This window comes from Akebia trifoliata, chromosome 9, assembly GCF_017979445.1.
Source record: "Akebia trifoliata isolate Shusen 1 chromosome 9, ASM1797944v1, whole genome shotgun sequence".
Classification (NCBI taxonomy): Eukaryota; Viridiplantae; Streptophyta; class Magnoliopsida; order Ranunculales; family Lardizabalaceae; genus Akebia; species Akebia trifoliata.
Genome location: NC_141383.1, coordinates 15,142,298 through 15,155,466, shown reverse-complemented (window position 1 = coordinate 15,155,466; position 13,169 = coordinate 15,142,298).

Here is a 13,169-nt window from a genome sequence, read left to right as displayed (position 1 = left end):
GGGCCATTTAAATCGAAATAGCAATCAAATTTTCAAAGGAGAAAAATAGTTTACAAAGGGAAAGTATTTTCCAGAAAAAATATTTTCCAAAAGAAGTGTTTTCCAAAAAGGGTGTTATTCTCTAAAAAAAAATGTTTTCTAAGAAAAACGTTTTCAAAAAAATATTTTCCAAGAGAAGATACTTTCCAAATAAAAAACTATTTTTCAGAGAAAAAATATTTTCCAGAAGAAAATATTTTCCAAAAGAAAGAAAAAGAAGGAAAAATAATTTGCAAAAGATCTATTTTTGCATGAAAAGTTTTTATGGACCTTGGAAAACTACCAAAAAAATGTTGCAAAAAAATAATCAGATTTGTGAAATAAAAACATTATTTTCCAATATTTTTCAAGAGTGCAACATAATTATTTTTCTTCTGAATAATCATTGAATGGATGAATTTTTTAATGGATTGGTGCACAAATTCAATAAAATCTCAGGGTTTATTTAAAATGTTATCAAGGGGGTGACACTGAAATTGGTTAAATTCACCTTCAAAGAGGTTTAAGGGTTATCATTGTGTCTAAGCTCAATCGTCCATCGTCTAACTAGGGTTGTAAATCCGGTCAGTTAGAGTAAACGTCAATATCAAATCAACAATCAGAAATGACCTCAAAATTTCTCAACATCGTCCAATTTTCTTTGAAAATCATAGTGCTTCAATCCTACCGGTTATAAGCAATATCTCAGTCCTCAGTCCTAATCAAACTCGTGTGGGTACTTGTCTTGAGTTTTCATGAGTCATTTGGGTTAACCTGAGTCCTTTTTTTCAGCAAGGTCATGTCTTCTTTTGATTGAATCTACTCTTTCCTATTGAGTCAGGTTAGTTCATCGAGTTTATAAGTGTCTGTTGCCCCATCTGAAATTGATCGGATAAAGGAAATTTTTGAACACCTCGAGTGCATTAACGAATTAACTAATAATTTGATAGATTTCGTTTCTGAACAAGGAGATAAGAGTCGGGCTCAACCTTTAATCGAGAAAGGAAGGTCTTTGACCTCGAAATAAAAAATAATTCCTAAAGAGATTCAAATAGAAACCATCTTATCCCTAAAGGAACAGGAGGGGATAATGAATTTACTCAGAAATTTCAAAAGACTTGTTCGTGTGATCATATGAGGGTATGTTAGGTACAAGCTTGGGTGTTGTTCAACATGGAATGGATACTCGTCTATATCAATGGAATCAAAGAAGATGTTATAAAAATGTATCAGTGCTTTCCTCACTACATCTTGAGTTTCAAATCATATATTATCAGTCGATATGGGGGTACCTTTTGAACTAATCTCTGATAATGGGTCGTACTTCAAAGCATAAATCATTACTCTATGTTTAATGTTGAAGATCCGGAAGTACAAATCATCCCCCTACCGTTCTCAGATCAATGGAACGGTTGAAGCAGTTAGTAAGAGTCTCAAGACTATCATCAGGAAAATGTGACAATCACATCGAGATTGGTCAGAAAAATAATCATTCACGCTATGGACATATCGAACTTCAATTCGATCCTCTAGTGGAGTTACTCCCTACTCCTCAGTGTATGGCATGGAAGCAGTCTTGCCAGTTGAAATGGAAATTTCGTCTCTCAGGGTCTTGTTGGAAAATCATTTGTTAGAAACAGATTGGGTTCGTGAGCAGTATGAAGAATTAAACTTGATCGAAGAAAACGAGTTAAAGCCCTGTACCATGTGCAAGCTTATCTAAGAAGAGTCACCCGTGCATTTGACAAGAAGGTCAAAGCTCATCAGTTACAAGTTAAAGATTTAACTATCAGACTTCAAAGAAAATTGAACACTCCTCCTCTATTATAGGAGAAAGTCTAAATTGGAAAAATTCATTCATTAAGGAAATACTGTCTGGAAAAGTCGTCAGACTTCAAGATCATGATGGAGGTGAACTACTAGAACCAACCAATCTTGACCAGATCAAGCGGTACTACATTTAAGGAGGCCATCTTTGGCCAAATCAATTCTCCTATTACCCAGTTCAATATATCCTTTCTCAACCCTTTTGTAGTATTTTCAAAAAAAAAAATTATGCCTTTTTCTTTCTCAACCCGTTCACCTAACCTAGGGGAGAGAAAAATTCGAACTACGTTTTGGTCTAATCCCAAAATTCTGGGGTACGTAGGCAACCTGAGAAGTTACTTCAGGCCCGATCGCATCAAAATAAAAAAATATATTTCCCACACAATAAAAAATAAAGAAAAAAATTCAAAAGAAAAAGAAATATCATCCAAAATGGGAAAGAAAATTTTTAAAAAAGAAATGCCACACAAGGGGCATTTGGGTTTTTGAGCCTTAAAATCCTTTTCTTTTATACCCAGTCCTAAGCTTACCCATGAAAGTACTCCTAAGTACCATGCGAGAAGTCAAGGAAGATAGCAAAGCATGATCAGACAGCAACTCCAAAAGTTCAGAGGAGAAGAAAAAGATAAAAAATGATGATGCCTGCTAAGTTGAAAACCCGAAAAGGGCGACTTAGGTAAAAATTAAGGCAAGCTCGCAAGGTTGAAAATCTGAAAGGACAACTTTGGCAACAATCAGAGCAAAGAAAAAAAAAGAGAAGAGCTCGCTAGATCGAAAACCTGAAAAGGCGATCTAGGCAAAAGCTAGAGCAAGCTCGCTAGATTGAAAACCTGAAAAGGCGATCTAGGCAAAAGTTAGAGCAACAAAGAAAAATAGAAGAAAATCCCAAGCTAAAAGCGATCCGAGCTAAAACATCAGAAGTCCGAATAACCAAGTTCAATACTTAGCTTAAACCAGGCATAGACTCAGAAGCCACAAGTATCTTGCCTACGATCGATCTGAAAATTCTTACTTTCCCAAGTGAACCAAGGGAGATAAGGGTGAATTCTATGATGAGTCTGGAAAGGAAATAATTTTATACTCTTGAGCCTAACTCAAAACCTTCAATAAAATTAATCAAAATTAAAAGTTGAGTCTTTATTGCGCTTGTGGTAATCAATTATTTCAAACCTTCATACAAGGGGTATTTTCTTTCTTCTTTTTCCCCTTACACTAGGGGTATTTTTTTTATTGCACGATGTGTTCAATTTTTTCAAGGCCATGTTCATTGTCAAACTAGAGGTGTTTTGCTTATGAGCAATGTTAATCCTAAGAGATAATGAGAACCCCAAATTTAAGATAACCCTCTTGATAACAATTTTTCAGAAAACTTTTGAGGTTCAAAAGAAATAAAAAACTCAGGTTTTAAATTCATAAAATATTTGGATAAATCCTTGAGGTTCAAACAAAAGCATTTTGGATCTCACATAAAGAGATATGGCATTCTTTCGTTCTCCAGATTCTTTTCAGATCCAATCATTCTTAGAATCGATCATTTCTCTTCCAGATTCATTATCTTCCAGATTTATTCGTTCTCCGGTTCGTTCTAATCAGTTTTCTCCAAATTCGTTCATTATTTCCCAAAATTCATCCATTCCTCTCTCAGTTTTGCTCAGTTTTCGCAAAGGATTATCTTGGATTTTGCTCAGTCTCCGCCAAGGGTTATCTTGGATTTTGCTCAGTTGCCGCCAAGGGTTATCTTGGATTTTGCTCAGTTGTCGTCAAGGGTTATCTTGGATTTTGCTCAGTTTCCGCCAAGGGTTATCTTGGATTTTGCTCAGTTGCCGCCAAGGGTTATCTTGGATTTTGCTCAGTCTCCACCAAGGGTTATCCTGGATTTTGCTCAGTTGCCGCCAAGGGTTATCTTGGATTTTGCTCAGTTGCCGTCAAGGGTTATCTTGGATTTTGCTCAGTCTTCGCCAAGGGTTATCTTGGATTTTGCTCAGTTGCAGTCAAGGGTTATCTTGGATTTTGCTCAGTTTCCACCAAGGGTTATCTTGGATTTTGCTCAGTTTCCGCCAAGGGTTATCTTGGATTTTGCTCAGTTTCCGCCAAGGGTTATCTTGGATTTTGCTCAGTTGCCGCCAAGGGTTAACTTGGTTTTTGCTCAGTCTCCGCCAAGGGTTATCTTGGATTTTGCTCAGTTGCTGCCAAGGGTTTTCTTGAAATTATGCTCAGATGCCGCCAAGGGTTTTCTTGGAATTATGCTCAGATGCCGCCGAGGGTTTTCTCGGAACTATGCTCAGATGCCGCCAAGGGTTTTCTTGGAATTATGCTCAGATGCCGCCAAGGGTTATATTGGAACTATGCTCAGATGCCGCCGAGGGCTTTCTCGGAATTATGCTCAGATACCGCCAAGGATTTTCTTGGAATTATGCTCAGATGCCGCCGAGGATTTTCTCGGAACTATGCTCATATGCCGCCAAGGGTTTTCTTGGAATTATGCTCAGATGCCGCCAAGGATTTTCTTGGAACTATGCACAGATACCGCCAAGGGTTTTCATGGAATTATGCTCAGATGCCGCCGAGGGTTTTCTCGAAACTATGCTTAGATGCCGCCAAGGGTTTTCTTGGAATTATGCTAAGATGCCGCCGAGGGCTTTCTCGGAATTATGCTCAGATGCCGCCAAGGATTTTCTTGGAATTATGCTCAGATGCCGCCAAGGGTTTTCTTGGAACTATGCTCAGATGCCGCCGAGGGCTTTCTCGGAATTATGCTCAGATGTCGCCAAGGGTTTTCTTCGAATTATACTCAGATGCCGCCGAGGGCTTTCTCAGAATTATGCTCAGATACCGCCAAGGGGTTTCTTGGAATTATGCTCAGATGCCGCCGAGGGTTTTCTCGGAACTATGCTCAGATGCTGCCAAGGAATTTCTTGGAATTATGCTCAGATGCCGCCAAGGGTTTTCTTGGAATTATGCTCAGATGCCGCCCAGGGTTTTCTTGGAACTATGCTCAGATGCCCCCAAGGGTTTTCTTGGAATTATGCTCAGATGCCACCGAGGGTTTTCTCGAAATTATGCTTAGATACCGCCAAGGATTTTCTTGGACATATGCTCAGATGCCGCAGAGGATTTTCTCGGAACTATGCTCAGATGCCGCCAAGGGTTTTCTTGGAATTATGCTCAGATGCCGCCGAGGGCTTTCTCGGAATTATGCTAAGACGCCGCCAAGGATTTTCTTGGAATTATGCTCAGATGTCGCCAAGGGTTTTCTTGGAACTATGCTCAGATGCCGCCGAGGGCTTAGGGTTTTCTTGGAATTATGCTCAGATGCCGCCAAGGGTTTTCTTGGAACTATGCTCCGATGCCGCCGAGGGCTTTCTCGGAATTATGCTCAGATGTCGCCAAGGGTTTTTTTGAAATTATGCTCAGATGCCGCCAAGGGTTTTCTTGAAACTATGCTCAGATGCCGCCGAGGGCTTTCTCGGAATTATGCTCAGATACCGCCAAGGGTTTTCTTGGAATTATGCTCAGATGCCGCCAAGGATTTTCTTAGAATTATGCTTAGATGCCGCCATGGGTTTTTTTGGAACTATGCTCAGATACCGCCAAGGATTTTCTTGGAATTATGCTCAGATGCCGCCGAAGGTTTTCTCAGAACTATGCTTAGATGCCACCAAGGGTTTTCTTGGAATTATGCTCAGATGCCGCTAAGGGTTTTCTTGGAATTATGCTCAGATGCCGCCGAGGACTTTCTCGGAATTATGCTCAGATGCCGCTAAGGGTTTTCTTGGAATTATACTCAGATGCCGCCAAGGGTTTTCTTGGAACTATGCTCAGATGCCGCCGAGGGCTTTCTCTGAATTATGCTCAGATGCCGCCGAGGGCTTTCTCTGAATTATGCTCAGATGCCATCAAGGGTTTTCTTGGAATTATGCTCAGATGCCGCCAAGGGTTTTCTTGCAATTATGCTCAGATGCCGCCGAGGGCTTTCTCGGAATTATGCTCTGATGCCGCCAAGGGTTTTCTTGGAATTATGCTTAGATGCCGCCGAGGGTTTTCTCGGAACTATGCTCAGATGCCGCCAAGGGTTTTCTTAGAATTATGCTCGGATGCCGCGAAGGGTTTTCTTGGAATTATGCTCAGATGCCGCCGAAGGTTTTCTTGGAACTATGCTCAGATGCCGCCAAGGGTTTTCTTGGAATTATGCTCAGATGCCGCCGAGGGTTTTCTCTGAATTATGCTCAGATATCGCCAAGGGTTTTCTTGGAATTATGCTCAGATACCGTCGAGGGTTTTCTCGGAACTATGCTCAGATGCCGCCAAGGATTTTCTTGGAATTATGCTCAGATGCCGCCGAGGGCTTTCTCGGAATTATGCTCAGATGCTGCCAAGGGTTTTCTTGGAATTATGCTCAGATGCCGCCAAGGGTTTTCTTGGAATTATGCTCAGATGCCGCCGAGTGTTTTCTTGGAACTATGCTCAGATGCCGCCGAGGGTTTTCTCGGAATTATGCTCAGATTCCGCCAAGGGTTTTCTTGGAATTATGCTCAGATGCCGCTAAGGGATTTCTCGGAACTATGCTCAGATGCCGCCAAGTGTTTTCTTGGAATTATGCTCAAATGCCGCCGAGGGTTTTCTCGAAACTATGCTCAGATGCCGCCAAGGATTTTCTTGGAATTATGCTCAGATGCCGCCGAGGGTTTTCTCGGAACTATGCTCAGATGCCGCCAAGGGTTTTCTTGGAATTATGCTCAGATGCCGCCAAGGGTTTTCTAGGAACTATGCTCAGTTACTGCCGATGTTTTTCTTTCAATTATGCTCAGATGCCGCCAAGGGTTTTCTTGGAATTATGCTCAGTTTGTATTTCCTTCATGCTCAGATTTGACTCATTTCCAACTCAAACTCTTTGAAATCTATCTCAGATTTTAAGCCCACACACTTGCACAGTTGTTATATTAGTCAAGGAGAATTTTTTAAAATTCAAGGATCTGACACTACCAGTGAGAGCTCGCGCTCAAGGACCTGACATTTTTCTAGTTCGGGGAGAGCTTTACGCTCAATGATCCGAATATCCCGATGAATTGTTAAATCAGGCTGCAAAATGAACTGTCACTAGCTTTGGCATTCGGATATCGCACTATCTACCAAAATAGATTTGCTATCGAGTTTGCTTCAACCCTCTACCAAAGAGGGGCATCTGTAGACACCCCATTTTTGCATCCGCCTGATTAATCAAGTCGTCGACCCGATCGCAAAGGTTCCTAATGATGGATGTCTATTCCAATGCTTTATTTTGTTACCAGATATGTTTCAGAAATCCAGATGAGGTATCTCGAACTGATAAAACTTAGAAACCATGCTACGCTAGGAAAATACTCCCCCAGAAACATAGAAATCATCATCCTACAAACAAAAAAGAAACTTTACGATAAAAATCACTAAAAATGATCAAATTACCAAAATACCCTAACCTCAAAACAACCTTAGAGCCTACATTACGCTTAGGAAAATCCGTTCAAACACATAAAACAACAAATCAAAACCAAGTAAACCACTTCGCCAATTTTCACAAAATTTGACAAAATTACGAAAATACCCCTCATAAAGTTCATGACCATTTCATACAAAAAACTTCATGAATGAAAAAAACCAACATTCCCATTAAATTCCTTACGAAAAACTGATTCCAAAACATCCTGGAACATTGAAAATGACTTAAAACGTAAAAAATCCTCTCCGTGGGCAAAATGGTAATTTCACAATTTTAATAATGAAAATTTTTGAAATTAATAAATAAATCATTAAATAATGTAAAGTGAAACATTAAGAAAATTAATTATAAAATTTAAACCAAAAAATTGATCAATCAAGCTTTCAAGAAAAATTGTTGATGGTTCGCAAGATATTTCTTTAAGGACCCCTCGATTTTGGGGTCCAAAGAATCAAAGATATAATAGAGGGGGGTTCTCCAAAAATTTAAAGTCAATCAAGCAAGACTAAATTCAAGATATTAAAGTCAATCAAATAAGACTAAAGTCAAAATTAAAGTCAATTAAGTAAGACTAAAGTCAAGTATTAAAGTCAATCTCATAAGACTAAAGTCAAAACCCTAAATCAAAACCCTAATCTAAACTAATCAAGTCAATCTTATAAGACTAAGGTCAAAACTCTAAATCAAAATCCTAATCTAAACTAATCAAGTCAATCTCATAAGACTAAATTTAAAACCCTAAATTAAAACCCTAATCTAAACTAATCAAGTCAATCTCATAAGACTAAAGTCAAAACCCTAAATTAAAACCCTAAAGACTAAGTCAAAACCCTAATTGAAACCCTAAAAGAAACACTAATCAAACCCTAATGCTTCTAAAAACTTTATAAATAAGAGCCTTCACACCCTATTTTCGTATCAAAGAAAAAACCCTAGAAAAAGTAGGTGAAGAAGCCTCCACAACCCCTCCAAAACCCTAATTTTGGAGCCCCAACTCCTTCCCTAACACCCCTGCTCTGATTTTAGCCTAAAAAACACCCAAAAACCTCTCAAAAACATTTCAAAAATTCACAACAAATCGAAGCACCCAGATCCAAGAAGGAGATACCTTACCTCGGAGATCAGAAATCAGATCCGGAGATAGAACTAAGTAAGGAATACGGTACAAGGAGTCATTCTCACCAGATCTGAAGGAATAGTACTTTTGCAGATCGAAGGTAAATTTTTTTTATTATTTTTTTAATCTAGGTTCGTCATTAGCGATGTAGCTTTATTAGGGATAAGTAGAGATCGGCAATGGCCGGGCGGGGTTGTGCCTAACACTTTCCAACCCCGTAACATGATCCCGGGATTCAGATTTTCTGTAGTAGATTAGTTTTTATCCATTTTAGAGTCAGTTTGGTTCCTAGACCACAATAACTAGGTGGCGACTCCCAAACCTCAAGGGTCAAAAACGGATCTGCGAACCCCGCGGATCGAGGGCTCTTTCAATTGGTCAGAAAAATTATCATTCACGCTGTGGACATATCGAACTCTAATTCGATCCTCTACTAGAGCTACTCCCTACTCCTTAGTGTATGGCATGGAAGCAGTCTTGCCAGTTGAAATGGAAATTCCGTCTCTCAGGGTCTTGTTGGAAAATCATTTGCTAGAAACAGATTGGGTTCGCTAGCATATGAAGAATTAAACTTGATCGAAGAAAACGAGTTAAAGCCCTGTATCATGTGCAAGCTTATCTAAGAAGAGTCACCTGTGCATTTGACAAGAAGGTCAAAGCTCATCATTTACAAGTCAAAGATTTAACTATCAGACTTCAAAGAAAATTGAACACTCCTCCTCGACTACAGGAGAAAGTCTAAATTGGAGAAATTCATTCAGTAAGGAAATACTGTCTGAAAAAGTCGTCAGACTTCAAGATCATGATAGAGGTGAACTACCAGAACCAACCAACCTTGACCAGATCAAGCGGTACTACATTTAAGGAGGCCATCTTTGGTCGAATCAATTCTCCTATTACCCAGTTCAATATATCCTTTCTTAACCTTTTTGCAGTCTTTTCAAAAAAAAAATTATGCCTTTTTCTTTCTCAGCCCGTTCACCTAACCTAGGGGAGGAAAAAATTCGAACTACGTTTTGGTCTAATCCCAAAATTCTGGGGTACGTAGGCAACCTGAGAAATTACTTCAGGCCCGACCATATCAAAATAAAAAACAAATAGATTCCCCGACAAAGAAAAAATCTAAAAAGAAAAAAAATCAAAAGAAAAAATTGTCAAAGTGGGAAAGAAAATTCAAGGAAAAAGAAAATAATTTAAAAGGAAATGCCACACAAGGGGCATTTGGGTTTTTGAGCCTCAAGATTCCTTTCTTTTTATACCCAGTCCTAAGCCTACCTATAAAAGTCCTCTTAAGTATCGTGTGAAAAAAGTTAAGGAATGTAGCAAAGCATGATCAGACAGCAACTCTAGAAGTTCAGAGCAGAAGAGAAAGAAAAAAAATGAAGCCTACTAAGTTGAAAACCCGAAAAGGACGACTTAGGCAAAAATTAAGGCAAGCTCGCAAGGTTGAAAATCTGAAAGGACAACTTTGGAAACAATCAGAGCCAAGAAAAAAAAGAAGAGCTCGCTAGATTGAAAACCTGAAAAGGTGATCTAGGCAAAAGCTAGAGCAAGCTCGCTAGATTGAAAACCTGAAAAGGCGATCTAGGCAAAAGTTAGAGCAACAAAGAAAAACAGAAGAAAATCCCAAGCTTAGAGCGGTCCGAGCTGAAACATCAAAAGTCCGAATAATCAAGGTCAATACTTAGCTTAAACCAGGCATAGACTCAGAAACCACAAGTATCTTGTCTACGATCGATCTGAAAATTATTACTCCCCCGAGTGAACTAATGGAGAAAAGGGTGAATTCTATGATGAAACTCGAAAGGAAATAATTTTGTACTCTTGAGCCTGACTCAAAAACCTTTAATAAAATTAATCAAAATTAAAAGTTGAATCTTTATTGCGCTTGTGGTAATCAATTATTTCAAACCTTCATACAAGGGGAATTTTCTTTCTTTTTTTAATGTAACTTTTCCCCCTTATACTAGGGGTACTTTTTTATGATGTGTTCAATTATTTTCAAGGCCATGGTCATTGTCAAACTAGAGGCATTTTGCTTTTGAGCAATGTTAATCCTAAAAGATAATGAGAACCCCAAATTTAAGGTAATCTCTTGATAACAGTTTTTCAAAAAACTCTTGAGGTTCAAAAGAAATAAAAACTCAGGTTTTAAAACTTTTTGATAAATCATTGAGGTTCAAACAAAAGCATTTTGGATCTCACATAAGGAGATATGGCATTCTTTCGTTCTCCAGATTCTTTTCAGATCCGATCATTCTTGGAATCAATCATTTCTCTTCCAGATTCATTATCTTCCAGATTTATTCGTTCTCCGGTTCGTTCTAATCAATTTTCTCCAAATTCGTTAATTCTTTCCCAAAATTCATTCATTCCTCTACCAGTTTTGCTCAGTTTCCGCCAAGGGTTAACTTGGATTATGCTCAGATGCCGCCGAGGGTTTTCTCGGAATTATGCTCAGATGCCACCAAGGTGTTCTCAAAACTATGCTCAGTTACCGCCGAGGGTTTTCTCGGAACTATGCTCAGATATCGCCTAGGGTTTTCTTAGAACTATGCTCAGATGCCGCCGAGGGTTTTCTCGGAACTATGCTCAGTTACCGCCGAGGGTTTTCTCGGAACTATGCTCAGATACCACCGAGGGTTTTCTCGGAACTATGCTCAGATGCCGCCGAGGGTTTTCTCGGAACTATGCTCAGATGCCGCCGAGGGTTTTCTCGGAACTATGCTCAGATACCGCCGAGGGTTTTCTCGGAACTATGCTCAGTTGCCGTCGCGGGTTTTCTCGGAACTATGCTCAGATGCCGTCGAGGGTTTTCTCAGAACTATGCTCAAATACTGCCGAGGGTTTTCTCGGAACTATGCTCAGATGCCGCCTAGGGTTTTCTCGGAACTATGCTCAGATGCTGCCGAGGGTTTTCTCGGAACTATGCTTAGATGCTGCTGAGGGTTTTCTCGGAATTATGCTTAGTTTATGCTCAGATTATATTCAAATTATGCTTAGTTTATACTTAGATTATGCTCAAATTATACTCAGATTTTACTCAGTTTGACACAGTGCACACACTTGCACATTTGCACTTTTTAGTCAGGGAGAATTCTTTAAAATTCAAGGATCTGACACTGTCAGTGATAGCTCACACTCGATGACCTGACAACCTTCTAGTTCAAGGAGAGTTTTACCCTCAAGGATCCGAACACCTTGTCGAAATGCTAAATCAGGCTGCAAAATGAACTGTCACTAGCTTTGGCATTCAGATATCGCACTATCTACCAAAATAGATTTGCTATCTAGTTTGCTTCAACCCTCTGCCAAAGAGGGGCATCTGTAGACACCCCATTTTTGCACTCGCCTGATTAATCAACTCGTCAACCCTATCGCAATGATTCCCAATGATGGATGTGTATTCTATTACTTTATTTTGTTACCAGATGTGTTTCAGAAATCCGGATGAGATATCTCGAACTACAAAGCCATAGAAACCACCCTACGCTAGGAAAACACGACCCCAAAAACATAGAAATCATCATCTTGCAGACCAAAAAGAAGTTTCACGATAAAAATCACAAAAAATGACTAAATTACCAAAATACCCCTAACCTCAAAACAATCCTAGAGCCTACGTTACGCTTAGGAAAACCCATTCAAACACATAAAATAACAAATCGAAACCAAATAAATTATTTCGCCAATTTTAACAAAATTTGACAAAATTATGAAAATGCCCCTCATAAAGTTCATGATCATTTCACACAAAATTTTTTATAAATAACACAAAATAATATTTTCATTGAATTCCTTACGAAAAGTTGATTCTAAAACATCCTAGAACGTTAAAAACCGACTTAAAACATGAAAAGTCCTCTCTAGGGGCAAAATGGTAATTTCACAATTTTCATAATAAAAAAATTCGAAATTAATAAATAAAACATTAAATAATTAAAGTGAAACATTAATGAAATTAATTTAAAATTTTGAATCAAAGAAATTGATCAATCGGATTTTCAGACAAAATTGTTGAGGGTTCGTGGGATATTCTTTAAGGACCCCTCCATTTGGGGGTCCAAAGAATTAAAGAAATAATGGACGAGGTGTCTCCAAAAATTAAAAGTAAATCAAGCAAGACTAAGGTCAAGGTATTAAAGTCAATCAAGTGAAACTGAAGTCAAAATTAAAGTCAATTAAGCAAAACTAAAGTCAAGATATTAAAAGTCAATCAATTAAGACTAAAGTCAAAATATGAAATGTCAATCAAATAAGACCAAAAGTCAAAAGTCATAATAGAGTTTTAATTAAATAATAACTCTATCTAATAGAGTTCTAACTAAAAAATAATTCTACTTAAAACAATTATAATTAAAACACAATTCTACCTAAAACAAGTCTAACTAAAACACAACTGTAATTAAAATAACTCTAATTAAATACTAACTCTATCCAAATCAACCCTTAAAAAATTCTATAAATAGAGGTGCTCACACCCTATTTTCGTATCAAATCAAAAACCTTAAGAGAAGTAGGTCTAGAAGCTCCCATAGCCCCCTATAAACCCTAGTTTTAGAGCCCCAACTCCTTACCTAACATCCCCCCTTCGATTTTAGCATAAGAACGCCTAAAAGCCTTCCAAAAATATCTTAAAATCCGCAACAAACTTGAAGAGTTCAGATCCAAAAATATGGAGATACCTTACCTCGGAGATCCGAAATCAAATCCGGAGACAGAACGAAGCAA